Raw genomic sequence first — 22626 nt, forward strand, 5'->3', positions numbered from 1 at the left:
AGAGACTGAGGACGGGAGGCTGAGGGTTCTCACCAGAGAGCCCAAAGGATGGCCCAGGTCAATGGTGGGGATCACTTCCCGAGCACTATTTCAGTCCCACATTTTTGGCTGAACCTTCCACAGTGGGAGCTGCAGACCACTCCCCCACAACACACACACCTTCCTGGTGTTGGGAAGGGAACAGGAGAAAGGACAAAAGAAGCAAGAGACGAAGAGAAAGGAGGGAGGGAGGGAAGAAAAGGTGAAACCCTAATGTCTCCAGTGATTCTAAGGGACAAAGTCCAAGGTGAGCAATAAAATACTGCCTCCTTAAGCTCGTGTTTTCCATGCCTAGAATTCAACTCTCACCAGATGGATCAGACTGAACAGGTTTCAAACATCCAGGAGGCTCTTACCTTCTAAACAGGGACGGCTGGTCTCTAGTAAAATCACTAAAAGGGAAGGAGAAAACTCAAAAGAGGTTCCTCCTGGCGCTCACGTCTGTGAACTCAAATGCTCTCTCAGTCCTCAAAAAGACACCTGTTGTCATAACATTTTTTCCCAGATCTGGACCTTAGCGTCCAAAATATGGGTGCTAGTATGAAAACCTCCAAGCTTAGTTACCAGCTTGGACCTGATAACGCTGCCATCAGCCAGGGATTTATACAGTGCCTAGCTTACTGTGGTCTCCCCAAAACCTTCCCTGGGGGACCCCGACTCAGATGCCTTGAGTCTTACAACAAAGGGAAATAACCCCCTCCCCTTGTTTCCTGGTTATTTCCTCCCAGGCTCCCCTCCCTGGACGACCCTAGGAGATTCCCTTCTTCCAGTCCTGGAAACACAAGTACTAAGAGAGCTAATCTCTCTTCCCCCTTACCCAGAGGGTATGCAAAGTCAGGCTTAGTAAATCTAACACAAAGAGATTTTCCCCCTGACTTCTTCCTCCCACCAATTCCCTGGTGAGCTGCAGACTCAATTCCCTGGAGTCCCCACTAAAGAAAAACTCCAATAGGTCTTAAAAAGAAAGCTTTATAAAAAGAAAGAAAAATACATTAAAAATAGTCTCTGTATAAGGTGAAAATATACAGGGTCAATTGCTTAAGAAAAAAAAATGAATAAACAGCCTTATCCAAACAGAATACAATTCAAAACACTCCAGCAACTACACACATGTAAATACAAAGAAAAACCAATATAAGCCTATTGTCTTACTATCTTTGTACTTACAACTTGGAAACAGAAGATTAGAAAGCCAGGAGATAGAAAAATCACTCTCAGAGCCGAGAGGGTCAGACACAAGATAAAGAACAAAGAACTCACACCCCAAACTTCCCTCCACCCAGATTTGAAAAAGTCTTGTTTCCTGATTGGTCCTCTGGTCAGGTGTTTCAGGTTCCATGTGTTAACCCTTTACAGGTAAAAGAACCTTAACCCTTAGCTATCTGTTTATGACACCCCGCACCGCAAATTGCAGACAGTGGGGAACCTCACTGGCGGCGATTTCCTCCTAGAACTTTAAAATAAACAGATTAACACAACACATGCACCTTTACATATGCCACGAAGTACATAACTAACAGACTTTTACATTTTAAGAACACTTTTTAACTACTGGATTCTGGGAAACTCTCATGGGAGAGAGCATCAAGTACTTTGTTAGAAGCTCCTGAAATGTGCTGAATTTCAAAATCAAAATCTTGGAGAGCTAAACTCCAACGAAGAAGTTTCTTGTTGTTCCCCTTGGCAGTATGAAGCCACTTTAGCGCAGCATGGTCAGTTTGTAGCTGGAACCACCGTCCTCAAACATATGGGCTTAGCTTTTCCAGGGGCGTACACAATGGCATAGCATTCCTTTTCACTGACTGACCAGTGACTTTCCCTCTCAGACAGTTTCTTGCTGAGAAACACGACAGGATGGAAGTTGTGATCCGTTGCTTTCTGCATGAGCACTGCTCCTATACCACGCTCAGATGCATCCATGGTTACTAGGAATGGCTTGTCAAAGACTGGGGCCATTAGCACAGGGTCAGACATGAGCGTTGCCTTCAGTTGGGTAAAAGTCTTTTGACACTCATCAGTCCATTTAACTGCATTCGGCTGGGTCTTTTTGGTCAGGTCGGTCAGTGGGGCAGCGATTTGACTGTAGTGTGGTACAAATCGCCTGTAGTACCTGGCCAAGTCTAAGAAGGATTGGACCTGTTTCTTTGACTTTGGGACAGGCCACTTTTGGATAGCATCCACCTTGGCCTGTAGGGGGGTTATAGTTCCTCGACCCACCTGATGTCCCAGGTAAGTTACTCTGTTTTGGCCTATTTGACACTTTTTGGCCTTAACAGTTAGTCCAGCCTGCCTGATGTGCTCAAAGACCTTTTCAAGGTGTAGTAGGTGTTCGGGCCAGGAGTCAGAAAAAATGGCCACATCATCGAGGTAGGCAACTGCATATTCGCCCAGTCCTGATAGTAGACTATCTACCAGCCTCTGGAAAGTGGCGGGCGCATTTCGCAGCCCGAAAGGAAGGACATTAAATTCATACACCCCCGCATGGGTGACGAATGCTGACCTTTCCTTGGCAGGTTCATCTAGCAGTACTTGCCAGTACCCCTTGGTTAAGTTTATTGTAGAGATGAACTGGGTACGTCCCAACTTCTCCAATAGCTCATCGGTATGTGGCATTGGATAGTTGTCCGGACGAGTTACCGCATTTAGCTTACGGTAGTCCACGCAAAAGTGTATTTCCCCATCTGGTTTGGGTACCAGAACCACTGGAGATGCCCATGCACTGGTACATGAGCGGATTATATCCATCTGTAGCATGTTCTGGATCTCCTGTTCTATAGCAGCTTGGGCGTGAGGAGACACCCGGTAGGGTGGGGTTCTAATGGGGTGAGCATTACCTGTGTCAACGGAGTGGTATGCCCGTTCAGTCCGTCCTGGGGTGGCTGAGAACAATGGGGCGAAGCTAGTGCACAGCTCCTTGATTTGTCACCGCTGCAGACGTTCCAGGGTGGTTGAGAGGTTCGCCTCTTTCACGCCACTGTCTTTTTTTCCTTCGTAGTAGACACCTTCAGGCCACTCAACATCATCTCCCTGGACTCTAAACTGACAAACCTGTAAGTCTCTGGAATAGAAAGGCTTGAGAAAATTAACATGGTACATTCTGGGCTTTAGTGAGGAATTGGGAAATGCTATGAGGTAGTTCACAGTTCCCAGGCTCTCTTGGGCCGTGAATGGCCCTTCTCATGATGCTTCCATCTTATGGGCCTGTTGCACCTTCAGGACCATAACCTGGTCTCCTACCTTGAAGGAACATTCTCTGCTATGTTTGTCATATCAGGCCTTTTGCTCTTCCTGAGCATCCTTTAGGTTTTCTTTAGCAAGGACTAAAGAGTGTCGGAGGTTGCTTTGTAGGTTGCTTACAAAGTCCAGAATGTTAGTTCCTGGAGAAGGCGTAAACCCCTCCCATTGCTGCTTCACCAATGGTAATGGCCCCTTAACCTCGTGGCCATACACAAGTTCAAATGGTGAAAACCCTAAACTGGGATGTGGTACAGATCTGTAGGCAAACAGTAACTGCTCCAACACTAGGTCCCAATTATTGGAGTGTTCGTTGACAAATTTACGTATCATGGCCCCTAAAGTTCTATTAAACCTTTCCACCAGGCCATTGGTTTGATGGTGGTACGGGGTGGCAACCAAGTGATTCACCCCATGAGTTTCCCACAGTTTTTGCATTGTCCCTGCCAGGAAATTAGATCCTGAATCTGTAAGGATGTCGGAGGGCAAACCTACCCTGGCAAAAATGTCTGTTAGGGCCTGACACACAGCGTTAGCCCTGGTGTTGCCTAGAGCTACTGCTTCCGGGCCATTGGGTAGCAAAGTCCACGAAAGTCAGTACGTACTGCTTTCCACTGGGCGTCTTTTTTGGGAAAGGACCCAGAATATCCACAGCTACTCGCTGAAATGGGACCTCAATTATGGGGAGTGGCTGAAGAGGGGCCTTGACCTGGTATTGGGGCTTTCCCACTCTTTGGCATACCTCACAAGACTGGACATACTTGGCAATGTCCTTGCCCATCCCTTCCCAGTTGAAGGACTTCCCCAACCGGTCTTTGGTTCTGTTCAGTGGCATGGCCACTGGGATGATCATGGGCTAAGCTTAAGAGCTTCCCCCGGTACTTAGTTGGAACCACCAACTGATTTTGTGGGTGCCAGTCTTCCCAGTGTCCACCAGAAAGAATCTCCTTGTATAAAACTCCTTGGTCTATAACAAACCGGGATCAGTGAGAAGAGCTGAGAGGCGGTGGGGTGCTCTGTGCTGCCGTCCAACTTTCTGAAGGCTGTCATCTGCTTCCTGCTCAGTCTGGAACTGTTCCCTTGAGGCTGGGGTCACCAGTTCTTCCTCAGACTGGGGACTTGGACTTGGTCCCTCTGGAAGCGATGTAGGTGATGGGGTTGTTTCTGTTGCTGGTGAGCCGCTCTCCGCTGGTGCACCTGAGGGTTTTTCAGGCTCTGGCTGAGCCTTTTGGGTATGGTTGTCTGTTGCTTCTGCCAGTTCTGGCTCGCTGGTGCCCTCTGGCATTGAGTTTGAAGCTGTGGTTGCAATTGCTGGTGCTGGTTGTTGTTCCAGTTCCGGGCCTGGGACTGGAGGTGCTGTGGCTGTTTCAGTGGTTGGCATGGAATCCGGGTCCACTACCTCTGTCTGGGTCTCTGGTAACACAGACGGGGCTTTTGTGGACGGCTCAGGAACAGGAATGGGTCTGGAAGCTTGCCGGGTTTGGCTATGTGTAACTATTCCCACTCACTTGGCCCGCTTCACCTGGTTGGCCAAGTCTTCCCACAGTAGCATGGGGATGGAATAATTGTCATAGACTGCAAATGTCCACATTCCTTACCAGCCTTTCTACTGGACAGGTAGTTCAGCTGTAGGCAAATCCACAGTTTGTGACATGAGGGGGAAATTGTCACTTGGGCCTTTGGGTTGATGAATTTGGGGTCGATGAAGGATTGGTGGATAGCTGACACTTCTGCCCCCGTGTCTCTCCACGCAGTAACCTTTTTTCCGCCCACTCTCAAAGTTTCCCTTCGCTCCAAGGGTATTTGAGAGACATATGGGCCTGGGGATCTTTGGTGTGAGGTTGGTGTAATGAACTGCACTCGGTAGGGGTTCTTTGGGCAGTTGGCCTTTATATGTCCCAGTTCATTACACTTGAAACATCTTTCAGTTGACTGGTCACTGGGTCGAGGTGAGTTACTGGAGACTGGTGAGGTGGAAGAATAGGGCGTCTGTGGCTTTACTTGGGTTGTAGGTGGGGTCTTTGTCTGTCCTCGGTTGTAGGGTTTATTGTCGGTGTGTCCTTTCTTGCTTTCTGCCACTTCCATCCATCTGGCTCCAATCTCCCCCGCCTCGGTGAGATTTTTGGCTTTTCCATCTTGTATGTACCGTGTTATGTCCTCAGGAACACTATCCAAGAACTGCTCCATTTGTATGAGGAGGTGCAGTTCGTCCAAGGATTTAACATTGTTTCCTGATATCAAGGCCTCATAATTTTTCCCAACATAGTAGGCGTGTTTGGGAAATGACACATCTAGTTTCCACTTTGGGGTTCTGAAATGCCAACGGGCATGATCCGGGGTTATCCCCATTCTGTATCTGGCCTTGGTTTGAAAAAGTTTATAGTCGTTCATTTTCTCCTTAGGCATTTCAGCTGCCACCTCTGCTAAAGGTCCACTGAGCTGTGGCCTCAATTCTACCATGTACTGGTCTTCAGGGATGCTGTACCCAAGACAGACCCTTCCAAAATTTCCTAAGAAGGCCTCAGTGTCATCACCTGCCTTGTAGGTGGGAAATTTCTTAGGATGTGGAACCATAATTGGCGAAGGGTTGTTAGGATTGGCTGGAGCACGCTTAGCCTTTTCTAATTCCAGGGCCTGCTGGTGGGCTTGCCTCTGGAGATCCAGCTGTTTTTGGTGGTTTGCATCTTTGGCTGCTTGCTCTCTTTTGTATGCTGCCTCTCTTTATCTTTCCCTCAGCTCCATCTCTTGTAGTTTTTTTTCCATATCTCACCTGTGCTCGGCATCTTTGATTTGTCTCTTGGCCTCCATTTTTGCCTTAGAAGTCATGGTTCCTTTTTTCTTGTGTTGGGGTGCCCTCTGGTGTTTATTGTCTGAACTGCATGTTCTGTTGCGTCCTGGGGTCTGCCTAGCAACAGTGCCTTTTGCCTTTTTCCTCTAGCTAATCTTTTAAATGTAAAGTAAACCAGAAAAACCACTTTATTTGCATGTGTATTGTGCTGGGTACTTGACTGTCAATCAGAGTGCTATTGTCTCATAAAAGACCCTTAATAGTTCCTTAATGGTTCCTTGATTAATATACAAGCTACTGCCAGGAGAGAACAGAAAAAAAATTTTCTCTCTGGTTCCTTTTAAAACCAAACCCTCTCTGCTTAAAAGCCCCTAGCACAGAAAAGGAAAATATAATATTCCTTCTGGCTTCTGGATTCTATCTATCCCACAACGCTGCCACTCATGTCATAACATTTTTTCCCAGATCTGGCCCATAGCATCCAAAATATGGGTGTTAGCATGAAAACCTCCAAGCTTAGTTACCAGCTTGGACCTGATAACGCTGCCACCAGCCAGGGATTTATACAGTGCCTAGCTCACTGTGGTCTCCCCAAAACCTTCCCTGGGGGACCCCGACTCAGATGCCTTGAGTCTTACAACAAAGGGAAATAACCCCCTCCCCTTGTTTCCTGCTTACTTTCTCCCAGGCTCCCCTTCCTGGATGACCCTAGGAGATTCCCTGCTTCCAGTCCTGGAAACACAAGTACCAAGAGGGCTAATCTCTCTTCCCCCTTACCCAGAGGGTATGCAAAGTCAGGCTTAGTAAATCTAACACAAAGAGATTTCCCCCCTGATTTCTTCCTCCCACCAATTCCCTGGTGAGCTGCAGACTCAGTTCCCTGGAGTCCCCACTAAAGAAAAACTCCAACAGGTCTTAAAAAGAAAGCTTTATAAAAAGAAAGAAAAATACATTAAAAATAGTCTCTGTAAAAGGTGAAAATATACAGGGTCAATTGCTTAAGAAAAAAAAATGAATAAACAGCCTTATCCAAACAGAATACAATTCAAAACACTCCAGCAACTACACACATGTAAATAAAAATAAACCAATATAAACCTATTGTCTTACTATGTTTGTACTTACAACTTGGAAACAGAAGATTAGAAAGCCAGGAGATAGAAAAATCACTCTCAGAGCCGAGAGGGTCAGACACACGATAAAGAACAAAGAACTCACATCCAAAACTTCTCTCCACCCAGATTTGAAAAAGTCTTGTTTCCTGATTGGTTCTCTGGTCAGGTATTTCAGGTTCCCTGTGTTAACCCTTTACAGGTAAAAGAACCTTAACCCTTAACTATCTGTTTATGACACCTGGAGAAGGAGACTTGCTGAAGCAAAGCCACAGGGGTCTCTGAGGTTTCCCTGGCCACTCGCCCCTCTCCTGCCTGGATGATGTCATTGAGGTCACCACCTCTCTGTGAGGTCACCACCTCCTCACTACCTTGGACCAATAGTCTGAGGTCCTGCAAAAGGCCTTTGTGATGTCACTTCCACACCCCTCCCTTGCTGTGCCAATGTCCTGCCCCTGGCCAGGCCCTTTGGAGGTTTGAGCTTCTCCCTGTGTGTCACCCCACGCAAGGAGCGTTCGTTCTAGGCAGCAAGCCGGCTAGACAGGAAAACATTAGATGCTGCTGCCAATGCTACACTCAGTTCTTCAGAAATTAGTCGACTTTCTGGCCAGAAGAGACCATTAGAGCATTTAATCTGACCCCCTGCATATCACAGGCCTCCTGTATGACACAAGAGCTACTTTGGGGGCAAACACATTCCAGAAAGGCATCTAGTCTTCATTAAATGACAGCAGGAGATGGCGAATCCACCACTTCCCTTGGTAGCTTGTTCCTGTGGTGAATCATCCTCACTGTTGACTATTTGTGCCTTAGTTGTAATATGAATTTGTCTCTTTTCACCTTCCAGCCATTGGGTCTTGTTATGCCTTTCTCTGCCAGATTCAAGAGCTCTTTAATACCCAATCTTTTCTCTCCATTAAGGCACTTCAACACTTCAATGAAGTCACCTTTCAATCTTCTTCTGATAAGCTAAACAGATTGAGCTCTTTCAATAGCTCACTAGAAGGCATTTTTCTCCAGCCCTCAGAACATTTGGTGGCTCTTTGCTGCCACAGCTCCAATTTCACAACATCTTTTTCAAATGAGGACACCAAACCTGGAGGCAGTGTAAAGGTTGTATAAAGGTAAAATTAAATAGGTTGCAGAGGAGTTTTTTTTAAATTTCGGCTTTTGTTGCTAAAAATTTTATCTCTCCGGGGTGAGAAAAAACACTCCCCGAATGCCAAAATTTGAGCCATGAAAAGCAGCAGTGTGAACAGCACTTCATAGGTGGAGCTGTGCTCCCGGTGACGAAACTCCTGCCCCTCATTGAAGGTAGTTTGGCTTTGTTGCCGAGGAAGCTCTCTCCCAGCGATAAGGATGGTCACACAGCTCACCTTACAACGGCACAGTTAGAGTGGCACAGCTGCACCATGGTAAGGTGCGCAGTGTAGACACAGCCTCAAAGCTGGGGGAAAGCCGACAGGCGCTGAGGAGCACATTGTTCAGACAGAGACATCCATTAGGAGAGGAACTATTCACAGGGATTCTCTATAGCCTAGTAAGGAGGAGAGGATGGAAGATGATAATGTACAGGTAGGTTCTGATGAGAAACAGTGAAATGAAAGAGTCTCCCTCAATTACATCATGCAATAGCAGACAGCTAAACTGTGACACACTTTATAAGTGCTTAAATACAAATGCTAGATGTCTAAGTACTAAGACGGGTGAATTTGAGTGCCTGGTATTGAGTGACGATATTGATAGAATAAGCATCACAGAAACCCCTGCACCCCCTCCTGTGCCCACTTAGGGACACTGACCTGTGTGCACTGAGCAACTGGCATTGCTGCCCCCCACTTCTTCCCGGAATGCCGCTCCTCCGGGCACCCTTAGGAGCTGTGGGGGCGGAGGCAAGAAGCGAGATCATCCGAGCTCCCTGCATCCAGGTCACTTTCCTCAGCCGGGCTGTATAAGGGGAGGGCAGAGAGCAGCAGCTTCTGATGCTCCCCTCACAGCACAGCCCAAGTGGGGAAAGTGACCAGGACGCATGGAGCACATAGTGTTGCTTTTCGCTCCCCCCAGCCCTCTGTGGGGCCACAGAGGAACGTTGGGGGCAGGTGAGCTGTATCTTTGTGTCACCACTTGCCCCTCCCCCCCACAATGCTCCTCCACCGGGTACACGCAGGGAGAAATGTGGGAGCCCCCTCAGGAAGCAGTGTCTGACACTACATCCGCAGCGTGCACCTTTGCACTGCCGCATGCTGCCCGAGTGCCCCGGCTGATTTGGGACCCTTGGAAAAGTCTCCCCTATGTCGGCCCGAGGGCTGAAGGACCTCCCAGTCCACACTATGGCCCGGGGGTTGCAGTAGAGGCACAGAGCTTCTCTGGTCTCAGGGCTGCAGCGTGGGTGTGGGGGAGTAAATGAGTGAGTAGGGTGGGGCGGAAAAGAGCTGACTAGTGGATGGGGTCATGGGTGGAAGGCGTGGAAAGATTGAAATAGGACAGGGCCGCAGGCAGAAGAGGGTTTGGAGACATGGTTCTTATGCTGGGGCCCCCACACTTGTTCTCCCTTTCCCTGGGCTTTGGCATCACTCGCCCCTGCTTAGCGACTAGGGTTCAGTGGTCCCCGTAATGTGGGGCGTGACTCCTAGGGGGACACAGAGGAAGATTGATGGGGGCACCTCAGGGCCTGAGCCACTCCCCATGGAGGGCAGGGAGGGAGCAACACTCAGCCCCACTCTGTCCCAGCTATTCCCCAACCGCACCCTCAGCCTGAAACTCTGGCTCCCAGCCCGGCATCGACCCCTTTACCCCTTTCCGCACCCCTCTACTCAGCAAACAACAGCCCCACTCCCAGCCCCGGTTCTCGATCGCGGCTTCCGAGGGGCCACAGCCATGGATAAGAGGGCACAGTGTGAAATGTTTGGGGACCACTGGTTTAGGGTGACATCCTCAATCACTTCTCTGCAATCCAATAAAAGCTATTCCTCACCCACCTACCCCTCCATCAGGACAGACTAGGTATGTTCTGCTGCCCTTCACTCATACAGGAAGGAGAATAACATTTCATTCCACTCAATCCTAAAGTGATTTGTAAGTCAACACCATCCAAAACTGGTTATTTTGGGGAAGTGGCCCCATCATGCTGCATAGCTAGGCAGAGTAGGTGTGTCTATGCAAACACGGTCTGTTCCTGAAGTCTTTCCTCCAGCTCCTCACTAGATGTGAGGGGGGAGCTCAGTCAGACCCTGCTTATGCTTAGTATTTAAAAACTCCTTAGCTGCCCTATCTCTGCCGGCCTTAGATTTCTCTTCCTGTGCCTTTCTTGACAGCTCAGGTGAGGTGACCAAGTGGTTAAGGTGATGGACTGCTAATCCATTATGCCCTGCATACGTAGGTTCAAATCCCATTCTCCTCGGACGCATTTAGTCTTTACCTCTCCTTAATAGACAACCATCTTCCCCTTTGGTACAATGACACATCAAACATTGTTGCTTCTTGCAAACAAAAATCTTCTCAGAATCTCAGCCCCTTCCCTTGCTTCAAAAGAAAAACTCTAAATCGCAGATTTCTAAAAAAATTCTCTACTCCTGTATTTCTTAGTTTTTATCTCAAAAGGGAACATCCTCATAATCTCCCCCAAACACCCTGGGATCTTCCCAAATAATTAAAATACCCTCAACCTGAGCAAGACCACAAAAGTGAACCAGAGCTAGTGTCTAGACCAGGTGGTGCTGAAAGAGGCAACTCAAACATTTCTTCTCCACTTCCCTTGGCAAAGTCTGACTGAGAAAAGAAAATTCCCCAAACTGAAAATTTTTGCTGATAAACCAATACTAGTCTGTTCGGAGACTTTGATTTGAATGTATTATTATTATTCTCTTTTGACTTATTTCAGTTCAGTGTTTGTCCTCCAGATGTGTTTTTGGGTATTGAGTTGTGGGGGAGAGAGGTCAAGTCATGATGTCTCTTCCCCTCTTTCATAGTTTCTTCCAACTTGCTGGGAAGTACCTTTGCTAGGATGTGAGTCAAGCAGTGTCCATTGTCGCTGTGCTATCTTGGAGAAGTCTGTATTGTACACAGTTCCTGGGATAGTCCTTGGAATGTGGATCCCTTTAATGGGCCAGCAGAGAGTCTGGCTCCTCCATTGTCACACCTGAAAGGCTGGTGGTGGACATTTCCCAACCTCACACCATATCTCAATAACACACACAGAGCAAACTTCATAAATTCCCAACCAATGCTACACACAGACCAACACAATATTAATTTTCAACAGATCAAGACTTTTGAAATGATACCTCACCAGGCAGACTTTGTACAAACCATGTTATCATTATATGAGAGTGGTGAATATGGGGCTTTCAGGGTGCTGCATTGAGCACAGCATGCCGCACCCAGGCTGACATTGCAATGGAGATGTACCATTAGAGTCCATCTCCCCTGGGATAAATATGGTAGCGTGGCTGGTCTGGGTCATCTGACTTGGGCCCATGGAGCTAAAACTGAGGGGCTAAAAACTGTGGTGCAGATATTTGTGTTCACACTGAAGCCTGGGTTCAGAAAGCCTCACCCCTCGTGGGGTTTCAGACGTTGGGCTAAAGTCCATATGTCTGCACTGTAATTTTATAGTCTTGCAGCCCAAGCCCCATAAACCTGAGTCAGCTGGCTGGGCTTTGAGACAAGTGCCCTCGGTGTGTTAATCGCAGTGTATACATAACATTAGGTTACGTCTCCAGTGCAATGAAACACTCACGGCTGGCCCAAGTCACATTAATCAGGGTCATGAGGCTTGGTCTACAGTAAAGTTGCAGTGTCCGTGTCTCGGCTCAGGCTCTGTACCCTGCTCTAGGAGCCCAGAAGGTTGGGAGGGAGTTTAGCGAGTGGAAATGGTAAAACTGCATTGAGGAGACTGGACCACTGACCTACCAGCTCTTAACACCCAAACTTTCAGTAACTCTATTCTCAGTGCCTGTGAGTGTAATTTAAACCATAATAAAAACCACACTGGGCTAGAACAAAGGCCCATCTAGCTCTGAATCTTGTTTTCTGACAGTCACCCACACGAGGTGCCCCAAAAGCCACTCAACCAAGCACCACTAGGAGTTGAACCCAGAATCTCCTGTTTACAAAACGGAGGCTGTAACCAGCTTAGCCATGGTGCTTGCTGTTACTTAAAGCAACGTCTCTTCCCACACCTGACTCTTTGCCAATCCCCACCGAGCCCTGACAAGCTTTGCTCGTGTTTGGATTCTGTGAAGCAGAGGAGCAGGGGAAGGTTTACTCCCAAGGTGTGTGAGTGATTATTTGGACAGGTCTACGCTACAAAATTAGGTCGGTGTAACTACATTACTTAGAGGTATAAAAAATTTACACTCCCCCAAGTAATGCAGTTATAACAAACCAATGCCGGTGTAGACAGCAGCTCAGCTGTCAGAAACATTCTGGAGCTATGAAAGGGGAGGGGCCCAGCCTCTGTAGCAGGAATGCAGGGCAGGCAAGTTCACGGTGGGCATTCTGGGATACAGGAGGAGACCAGTTATGATGTTATAATGAACAGCAGCATTTACACTGACAATTTGTCACTTTAAGTTTGCTGCAAAAAGCTCTAGGCCTCTCTTTGAGGTGATTTTATTTTGTCACCAAAACAAGGCAGTTTTGTGGCCAGACGTGGCATTGCAGTGTGTGTACCAGCCAAAAGCTGGTGACCGAGGGAGCGTTGTGTGTTTTTCACACAGCTGAGCAATATAATGATGCTAAAATAACTTTGTAGTGCAGATCTGGCCAGAGATTCACACATACACAGCTTGCAAGGAAAACGTCACCTGCTCCTCTGCTTTGCAGAATCCAAACACATGCAAAGCTTGTCAGGCCCTGGTGGGGATGGCAGGGAGTCAGGTGTGCGCAGACAGTGCCCCTTAACCACAAGCAGGCACCATGGCTTAGATGGCTAAAGCACCTGCTTTGTAAACAGGAGGTCCTGGGTTCTACTCCCAGTGGTGCCTTGTTGAGTAGCTCTTGGGGCACCTGGTATTGGCTACAGCCAGAGGACAAAACACAAGAGCTACATGCAGCTTTAGTCCAGTGTGATTGTTCTTATGGTTTAAATCATGCTCACAGGCACTGATAGTAGAGTTTTCTTTTTATTTTATACAAAAAGCTTTTATTTTTTTTCTGTTCAGTGAAAAATAATTAACTGATATGCATACATGAAGCCCTGTTAACTAATGTTACATAAATCACAAAGTAACACAAAAGAACAAATTGTTATCACATGAAAGAATAAGATACAAGTCTACATTTTGAAAAGTAGAGTTTCATAAGGTTACTGAAAGTTTGGGAGTTAAGAGCTGATAGGTCAGTGTTCCAGTCCGTCGCAGATAACCTCCTCCCTCTGGGACAGGGACAGATCTGAGCTCTGGCACCAAATGCTCACTGTGGCTGCCAGAAACTGTGGGCAGCTCGTTTAGTTTACACTAAGGGTTGAGTCCTGCTTTGTGCACTGTGTGTGAGAATGAACATCCTAAACCACCCTTTGAAATAACGAATGCAGCAGGACATGTTATTGTCCCTGCCCCAGGGCAGACAGACCAATGGAGAAATGCCATGAGTCCAGGGTAATACTCCACTGTGGTTTTACCATTTCCACTTACTAAACTCCCTCCCAACCTTCTGAGCTCCTAGAGCAGAGCACTGAGCAGGAGCTAAGACAAAGACACTGCAACTTTACAGCCCAAGCCGCATGACCCTGATTAATGTGACAGGGGCCGGCCATGGGTGCTTCATTGCACTGTAGATGTAGCCTAACGTTATGTCTATACTGTGATTAACACACCCAGGGCACCTGTCTCAAAGCCCAGGTCAGCTGACTCAGACTTATGGGGCTTCAGCTGCAAGACTAAAATTGCACTGCAGAGGTATAGGCACTAGATTTGCCTTTTTCTAATCATCTGACACCTCCTCAATCACCACAAATTTTCAAAGATAATGACCAACGGCTCTGCAGTCACATCTCCCAACTCCCTCCGGACCCTCAGATGCATTAGATCCAGAACCAAGAACTTGGTCATGTCCAGCTTTTCTAAACAGTCCTTAATCTGTTCTTTCACCACCGAGGGCTGCTCACCTCCTCCCCATACTGTGCTGCCAGTGTCTGTGAAGACCGAGGCAAAAAAAGCATTGAGCACTTCAGCTTTATCCACATCATCTGTCACTAGGTTTCCTGCCCCATTCAATAAGGGGCCAACCCTTTCTCTGACCTTCTTTTTGCTAACACACCTACACAGAAATTGACTTGGAAGCTAATCAAAATAAGTTACTTTTGAAATACAAATCATTCATACCAATACTGGGTCAGTTTTCTCCTCTACTCTATTTCTCACACACATTCCCCCATCCCAGCCTTTGGAGTGATGTTTTATACCCGGACATTTTAGGCCAAGGGGGGTAAGTTACATCAAAGAAGCTTTTCAGGATTAGCCCCCATTTCCTATATTACTAACAAAAAGAAAAACAAGACAAGTTTTATTCTTCCAGTATAATTTAGTTGATCACACAATTAAGTCTCTTCTTCATCAAAGAGTAACTCTGTGTTTAATTTCATTGGTAATAATAAAAGCTCAACAATTAAAGAATTTTCTCCTATATGGTAGTTTTCCTTTAATCCCCCTTTCCACCAGTGAACCCTTGAGTACAGGTGTGGTTAGAGATTAGAACAGGGTGGGCAAATTTTTTGGCCCGAGGGCCACAACTGGGTATGGAAATTGTACGGGGCCATGAATGCTCACAAAATTGGGGGTTGGGATGTGGGAGGGGGTGAGGACTCTGCCTGGGGTTGTGGCCTCTGGGGTGGAGCCAGAAATGAGTTCAGGGTGTGGGAGAGGGCTCCAGGCTTGGAGAGGGGATTGGGGTGGGGCTAGGGATGAGGGGTTGGGGGGTGAAGGAGGGTGCTCCAGGCTGGGACCGAGGGGTTAGGAGAGTGGGAGGGTTGGGGCAAGGGAGGGGGTCAGTCTCCGGTTGTCGCTTACCTCAAACAGCTCCTGGAAGCAGCAGCATGTCCACGCTCTGGCTCCTACACAAAGGCACAGCCAGGCAGCTCCCATTGGGGATGCAGTTCCCAGACAATGGGAACTGTGGAGGTGGTGCTTGGGGTGGGGGTAGCATGTGGAGCCCCCTGGCAGCCACTATGTGTAGGAGCTGGGGGGGACATGTCAGTGCTCCCAGGAACCACAGCACATGTGGAGCGGGGCAAGCCCCCAACCCATTCCCCGGCTGGAGTGTCGGAATGTGGCAAGCCCAGTGGGAGTTCAAAGGCTGGATTAAAATGTATGAAAGGGCAGGATGCGGCCCCCTGGCCGTAGTTTGCCCACCCCTGGATTAGATAGAGTCCTGGATCAGAATGTCTGTAAAATAACAGAGATGAAGTTCCTGTTAAAAATGCAGCCATCTCACATACAACACTGATTTCATCTTACACACAGTTATATCACCCACAAAGGCGAGTTCAACAAAAACACCACTTCTGTTTCCTCCACATCTACATCGTTATGGACAGTGTCATGAGGTTGATACATCCTGTCACAGAGTATATGGCCATGTACAGAAGAAGGCAGGGATTTGGGAGGGAAGAAACCTGTCCCCTGGGTCAAGACAGCTTGTCTTCAGGTGGTGACTCCATCCAGTGGTGGGTGCAGTGTGGGGAAGAGGGACCTGGGACCACCCTACTCCACCAGTCCTGGCCCAGGGCCTTGAGGATCCAATACTCCTGTGTCCAGGCTTGACCTCTCACTGCAACAGTCCCGTTCCCTCAGTCACTTCCCACTCTTATGTTCAGAGTTGGCAATGTCCTGGAATCCATCACCACTTCTTTGGCCGTGAACTAAGTGTCTGCAGAGGCCTCAGGGTGGCTGGACGGTGCAGCCTGGGGGTCCAGCAGCTTCCTGGCAGGAGCCAACAATACAGGTTTGTTCTCCTCCTCAGTCCACCCAGGCTGAGCTGAGCTGCTCCCATTTATACTTCGTCTCCAGTCAGAGCATGCCCAGAGAGGGTGAGGGGGTGTGGCCTCTTCAGCCCACAGGGTGCAGTTAACCTGAGCAGTGCCAGTGCAGCATTGATACACCTCATCACAGACAGCATTCCCAAATGAGATCTCTTCAGGAGTAACCTCCTGTAGGGACTGGGTCACAAATGCTTTGGGAACCAAATACCTGGGCATTTTGCCTAGTTCCAAGTCACTTACTGTGGAATTCTATCCCTGGATCATCTGAGACAATATTGACTTAAACAATTGAACTCCCTTGTGACCATGTGCACTTACTTTGGTCAGTTGCACCATTTGGAGTCTGCTGCTGTTCACCTTTTCAGAGTGGAGATTTAAATACATGACTGTTTCTTTGATAAAACTGCTCTACAGCCAAAATGCTTCTGAAATAAATGTAGTCCCACTTTACTAATTCTGGGACACTGAGAACGAAAATGATGCTTAAAATTGTTGATTGGCTCTAGTTTTCAAGATATGCTATTGGGTCAGTATATACGACCCTTGACTTGGGAATGGCGGAGGATAAGTGAGTTATAAAGGGAAGGGATCTCAATTTAAACCAGAAATGACTAAAATACATCTTTGACTGGATCTATGAATAAATCTATGACTGGATTTGGACAGTACTTGCTTTTTAGGCAAAACAATGAATGATGCAATCTGAAGCTGGTATTGCGTCATACATGATATGAATTGCATCACGTTATTCCTAGAAGTCATGGATGATGCAATCATAATGAAGCTTACATCACTCTTCTGAACAAATTGCCCTATATCAGCTCTAGAAATCATACAGTGTCATGCTCTCTTATTTGTCAGTGTTTGATTTTGCAAAGGGACACATTTCTGTTTAGCCAAAGTGAGCAGAGAAACCTCGTACTTGTGTGAACAGTGCAGAAAACTTCTGCTATGTTTGTGGTGAAGTGACTTTTGCATCACAAAAGTGCAGTATAACCACTACGGTTAAGAAAGCCTATCACCTTTATTTTGGCTGCAAAATTGGAGCTCAGGACAAGAGGTGGGCCCCACACATATGCTGCAACACTTGTGCAACAAATCTTCGCCAGTGGTTGAACAGGACAAGGAAATCTATGCCTTTTGCAGTGCCAATGATTTGGAGAGAGCCAACAGATCATACCAGCAATTGTTACTTCTGCATGGTGCTTCCAGTTGGGAAAGGTGTGTCAAAGAAGAAAAAGTGGACTGTACATTATCCAAACATTCCATCAGCTATACGCCCAGTACCCCACAGAGAAGGACTGCCAGTTCCTGATGCACCAGAATCCTTCTCACTTGAGTCAGACGAGGAAGAGGATGAAACTTCTGGTCCTGAACCATCAATGTCACAGGACCCACATTTTCTCCCATCCTCCTCCTCTGAAGCACACCTCATAACACAAGGTGAACTGAATGACCTTGTCAAGGATTTGGAACTACCCAAGAGTAAGGCAGAGCTGTTGGGCTCCAGACTACAGCAGTGGAATCTCCTGGCAGGCTATCAGGGCAATTGGAGCCCATCAATGCTTGCAGACTATTGCTGGACAGTGACAGGAGATGCTCCATTGAATGAATACGAGAGGCAAGCCAAGAAGCACCGAGTAGACACTGAATAGGACTAAACTATGTACATAACAGTTTTTTGCCTTTTGTTTCATAATAAATTTTATTTATATAACCCTTCTGCTGATTTTTAAAGTGTTTCATAAACAGGACAGGTGAAATATTATCACGTAAAGCAACTATAAACACATGAAAAAACCTAGGTTTACAATTGATGATTAAAACTCTACTGTCTACACAATATACATAGACATAAAATGTAAAAACTTAAATATATCTTAGAAGCAGTAGCCAATCAGTTGTTTTAATTGTCGTATTTGAATTCAGCACATCAAAATACATAATAAATAGCACATTTTATCTCTGAAGCAGACGACTTCTCAAAAATTGTAGACCAGTGTAATATGTCCAGCAGTTTGGAGTATTCTCTCCTGTTGACTGAACTGCATTTGAATTTTCTCCATGTCATCATGCAGGGATAGGGGGAAAAACAAACCTGAAGTAAAAAACGGTTATTTGTCTGAAATTTCCCAATAAATCTGAGCTACTTTCTGTCAAACAAAGCTAACATGCAGTTATATGACCAAGGAGCCTTCATGAAAGATAGAAAACCCATGTCACAGACAGGTAGAAGACACTTTCATTTTAATTTAAAGTGAAATTCCAGAGTAGGTTACATCTGATGTCTCAGAATCAGGATGAGAAATTCTCCCCTGATCCACTGAAACCTGCTTCACCCAGCACTGTCTCATTAGTGTTATTTACAGGAGTTTTAGCACCTTCATAACGGGTGGAAAAAACTGCCGATCTTCCCAGAAGTGGCTTTGCCGATAAAGGGAAAAGGGGATTTGAACAGTGCTTGGTATCCATTTGAAATCCCCTTCCAGGTCTGTGACACTTTCAGCTCCTGCCAGAGTGACTCTGATTTAGGATCAAAGACGTCCAAGCACCATTCCCAAGCATGGACAGCCAAGAACATGACCTCACCAGACACGTTGGGAAGTGAAGGAATATGAAGGGGTGAACTCTGCATGGCTCAGGCACAAGGTAACAGTTCTGGGGTGACGGGGAAGGACGGAATCTCTGAGTCGCCCCATCTCCTTCCAGTGTCTCAGAGCCTGAAATGACCCTTATTTCCCTGACACTGCTCCAGCTCTTCATCATATTTAAATATATTTTAAACGAGAAAAAAAGTCAACAAAATAACTGCTGTACTGCACAATCCAGGGTAACGTGAGAACAACTGGGAATGAGACAATCTGTCCTCAGAGAGGAACTTGACGTCTCGAACAATAACTTTGCACTGGGAGGAGGAGTATAAATGTGAATCTCCAGGTTTGTTTAGACAAGGAAATGCGACGGTGGTTAGGTCAGAGCGGGAGGAAATGTGCTAGATAACCCCACCCGCTATCCATGGCCCATGTCTTTAGTGCAAGAATAGCTGTCTTTTTACATCAGGAAAGTGAACTCAAGCTAGCTGACTCCATGGCAATCACAGTGATGAGACCCAGGTAGATTTTATCTCAGTGTAGCTGGTTGAAGACACCCCCCGTCTCCCCCACCTGGGGTGATGACATTCCTGGTAGAAAGGACATCCACTCCCATGACTCGCAGGACAATGGAACTGATAGAAAGGACCACAGGATCCACCCCAAAGATGGGTGAGCTTCAAAAGTGGGTATCCCAGCATCCCCATAATGGGGGAAAAACAGCCACCTTACCAGAATTATCTTTACCAATAGATGGAATCTGGGATTTAAACTCGAAATGACAACACTGTATTTAGGATCCATTTGAATTCCCCTTCCAGGCCTTAGATACTTTCATCTCGAGTCATAGCGACTCTGGTATAGGATTAAATAAGTCAAAGCATCATCTCCAAGCATGGACAACTGAGAACACTTCATCACATGACACTTTGAGAAGTGGATGGGTAGAATGTGATGACGATAAACACTGCCTGGCTCAGACAAAAGGTTACAGTTCTGCCGTGATGGGGAAGGAGGGAATCTCTGAGTCACCCCATCTCCTTCCAAGTATCAGAGGGGTAGCCGTGTTAGTCTGGATCTGTAAACCGTGACAAAGAGTCCTGTGGCAACTTGTAGACTAACAGAAGTATTGGTGCATAAGCTTTCATGGGTTAATCCCCACTTCGTCAGATGAATGTAGTGGAAATTTCCAGAGGTGGGAATAAACATGCAAGCAAGAATCAGACTAGAGATAACAAGGCTAGTTTAGTCAGAGAGGATGAGGCTCCCTTACAGCAGTGGAGGTGTGAACACCAAGGGAGGAGAAAATGCCTTTGTAGTTGGCTAGCCATTCACAGTCTTTGTTGAATCCTGAGCTGCTGGTGTCAAATTTGAAAATAAACTGAAGCTCATCAGTTTCTCTTTGAAGTGTGGGTCTGAAGTTTTTTTGCTGCAGGATGGCTATTTTTAAATCTGTGATTGTGTGTCCAGGAAGACTGAAGTGTTATTCTACAGATTTTTATATATTGCTTATGCTCCAAAACGTCTTTTAGTCTATAAGGTGCCACAGGACTCTGCCGCTTATTACATTTCCTTCCAGTATCACAGAGGCTGAAATAGCACTTTTTTCCTCCCCTTGCTCCTCTTCTTTTAAATATAATTTGCAGAGTTCCATGATAACTGCTCTTCAGCACAACCCACAGCAACGTGAGAACGGCAATGATACAATCTGCATCACTGGTGACTAACAATAACTCTGCAATAGGAGGAATGGTATAAATCTGATGCTCCCTTGTTTCTTGTGGGAAGGGCACACTCGAACTACTCATGGGAGAATGGAGTTGATAGAAAGGACAAATGGGTTCACCTCAAAGAGGTCAAACTGCAAAAGGCAGAACTGGGCCACTCATCTGGACAAGCTGAGGGATATTGGTGCTTCAAACAGTTCAAACAGTTTTTAAAAGTTACTCTGTGGGAATCAGGAAAAGTATTAAAGTATTGATAGCCCTAGAGGGTTTTATGGTGTTGATCCTCCTTGCAGATTCTCTGACGGCTCACATGGGCTCAGTGGCAAGACAAGGTTTTTCCACACTCACGGCTTCCACTGGGGCTCATACATGTGTGCATTCTCTGATGTCTAGAAAGGTGAAAGCTGTGAAGGAAGCTTTTCCCACACTCATGGCATTTATAGGGCCTCTCCCCTGTGTGGATTCTGAAATGGCGAAGAAAGTGCAAGCTGTGGTTGAAGGTTTTCCCACACTCATGGCATACATAAGGCCTCTCCACTGTGTGGATTCTCCGATGCCCAGTAAGGTGAGAGCTCTGAGTGAAGCTTTTCCTACACTCCCTGCATTAATAGGGCCTCTCCCCTGTGTGGATTCTCTGTTGAACAGAAAGGTGTGAGCTGCTAGAGAAGCGTTTTCCACAGTCACAGCATGTATTTTTCCTCTTTCCCACGAGGATTTTCTGCTGTGTTGTGGTTTCCTTGACACTCTTCTGAGATCCTCGACAGAAAATAAATTTACCCATTTTCTCTCCTGGCTGCTTTCCCTGCTCTCTTTCTGGTGTGTGCTGAGTCTTGCATGATTTTCTCTGCTCATGACTCTTCGACACATTTCTTTTTTATCTTTGCGATAATTCTCTGTGTTTATCCACTTGCTCGACATTTTCCTGCTGATAATTCTGCTCCTTTTTGTCACCGACCATTGCATCATCTGCTGCGATAGAGACAGAAACCTCAAACAGGGATGGAAAGGGGAACACCAAACCAATACAAGTGTTTGAGAGAGGTCAAATAAAAACAAGAATTCCAAAATCTTCCCCTAAATAGGAGAGAGGAGAGGATCAATTTGGCCTTCACATCCCATCCAAATTCACAGGGGAAAGGAAGGAAACCATGGCCTGGTGTCTGCTAGGATCTACTGGAAGCCATGAGCTATATTTACCCTGAGGATGTGACCCTTGCTAGGGACAATAATGAACAGAGAGACCTCCCCAAGGGCTTGGTTGGGCATACCAGATATTTATTTCAGGTACTTACAAATTTTGAGTTGGTTTAATGTTCCCTGACCTGTGCAGGGAGCTCTCAGGATCCATCTATCCTCTGAACCATGGAGGTCTGGGACCCATGGCTCTTCTCCTTGTTCCAGATGGGAGATTATATGACGTTTGGAAACTGGAAACCCTGCTCAGATGAGAGAAAACAAAAGAGTTCCGTTGATTTCATATGACTGTGTCATAAAAACACTCTATTAATTGAACTTCAGTGCTTAGTGTGACCCAGTGTGCCTGAGGCAGTCCTCACTGAAAAGGCCAAGACCAGGGCAGGCTGAAAAAGGGACAGCAGATGCTCCCAAAACTGATGGTTAACATGGAAGTTAAACTCACCGACCAGTCACCAACTGTGCTTCTGATCCCCCACACTGGTTATCAAGAAACTGAAAAAAGAAATCACACGCCCCCTTTACTGCATTCTAGCTCTCTGACTCCCAATCAGCACCTAGGTCCAGGACAGTGAAAGGTTATTTAAAAACTCTGCTCACATAAACAGTGTTCCTCTGACCCCAGGGTCAGCCACATTACCAGGTCAGTATAGGTTTGGATCTTACCCAAAATACTATGATGCCACCCAATCCTTAGCACCTAAACTAAAGGTTTATAAGCAAGAAAGCATCTCAAAGAAAGGTTTATTATAAAAGGAAAAAGGAAAGAAAGAAAGAAAGAAAGAAAGAAAGAAAGAAAGAAAGAAAGAAAGAAAGAAAGAAAGAAAGAAAGAAAGAAAGAAAGAAAGAAAGAAAGAGAGTTGTTAAATGGGAAAGCAATCAGATATATATATATATTTCTGAATGTATCTGGTTCTTAGCAATATTGGTGAGTTTCTGGCTTGAAAGGATCCCTGGTACA

At 46.4% G+C, this 22626-nt stretch overlaps 1 non-coding gene across 1 annotated transcript; it reads left to right on the forward strand.

Annotated features, from left to right (window-relative positions):
* Nucleotides 1-13086: 13086 nt before the first annotated feature.
* TRNAT-UGU (transfer RNA threonine (anticodon UGU)) lies at nt 13087-13160 on the forward strand. Its single transcript has one exon. It is a non-coding gene; the product is annotated as a tRNA-Thr (tRNA).
* Nucleotides 13161-22626: the final 9466 nt, after the last annotated feature.

The sequence above is a fragment of the Gopherus flavomarginatus genome, chromosome 2 (genome assembly GCF_025201925.1).
Source record: "Gopherus flavomarginatus isolate rGopFla2 chromosome 2, rGopFla2.mat.asm, whole genome shotgun sequence".
NCBI lineage: Eukaryota > Metazoa > Chordata > Testudines > Testudinidae > Gopherus > Gopherus flavomarginatus.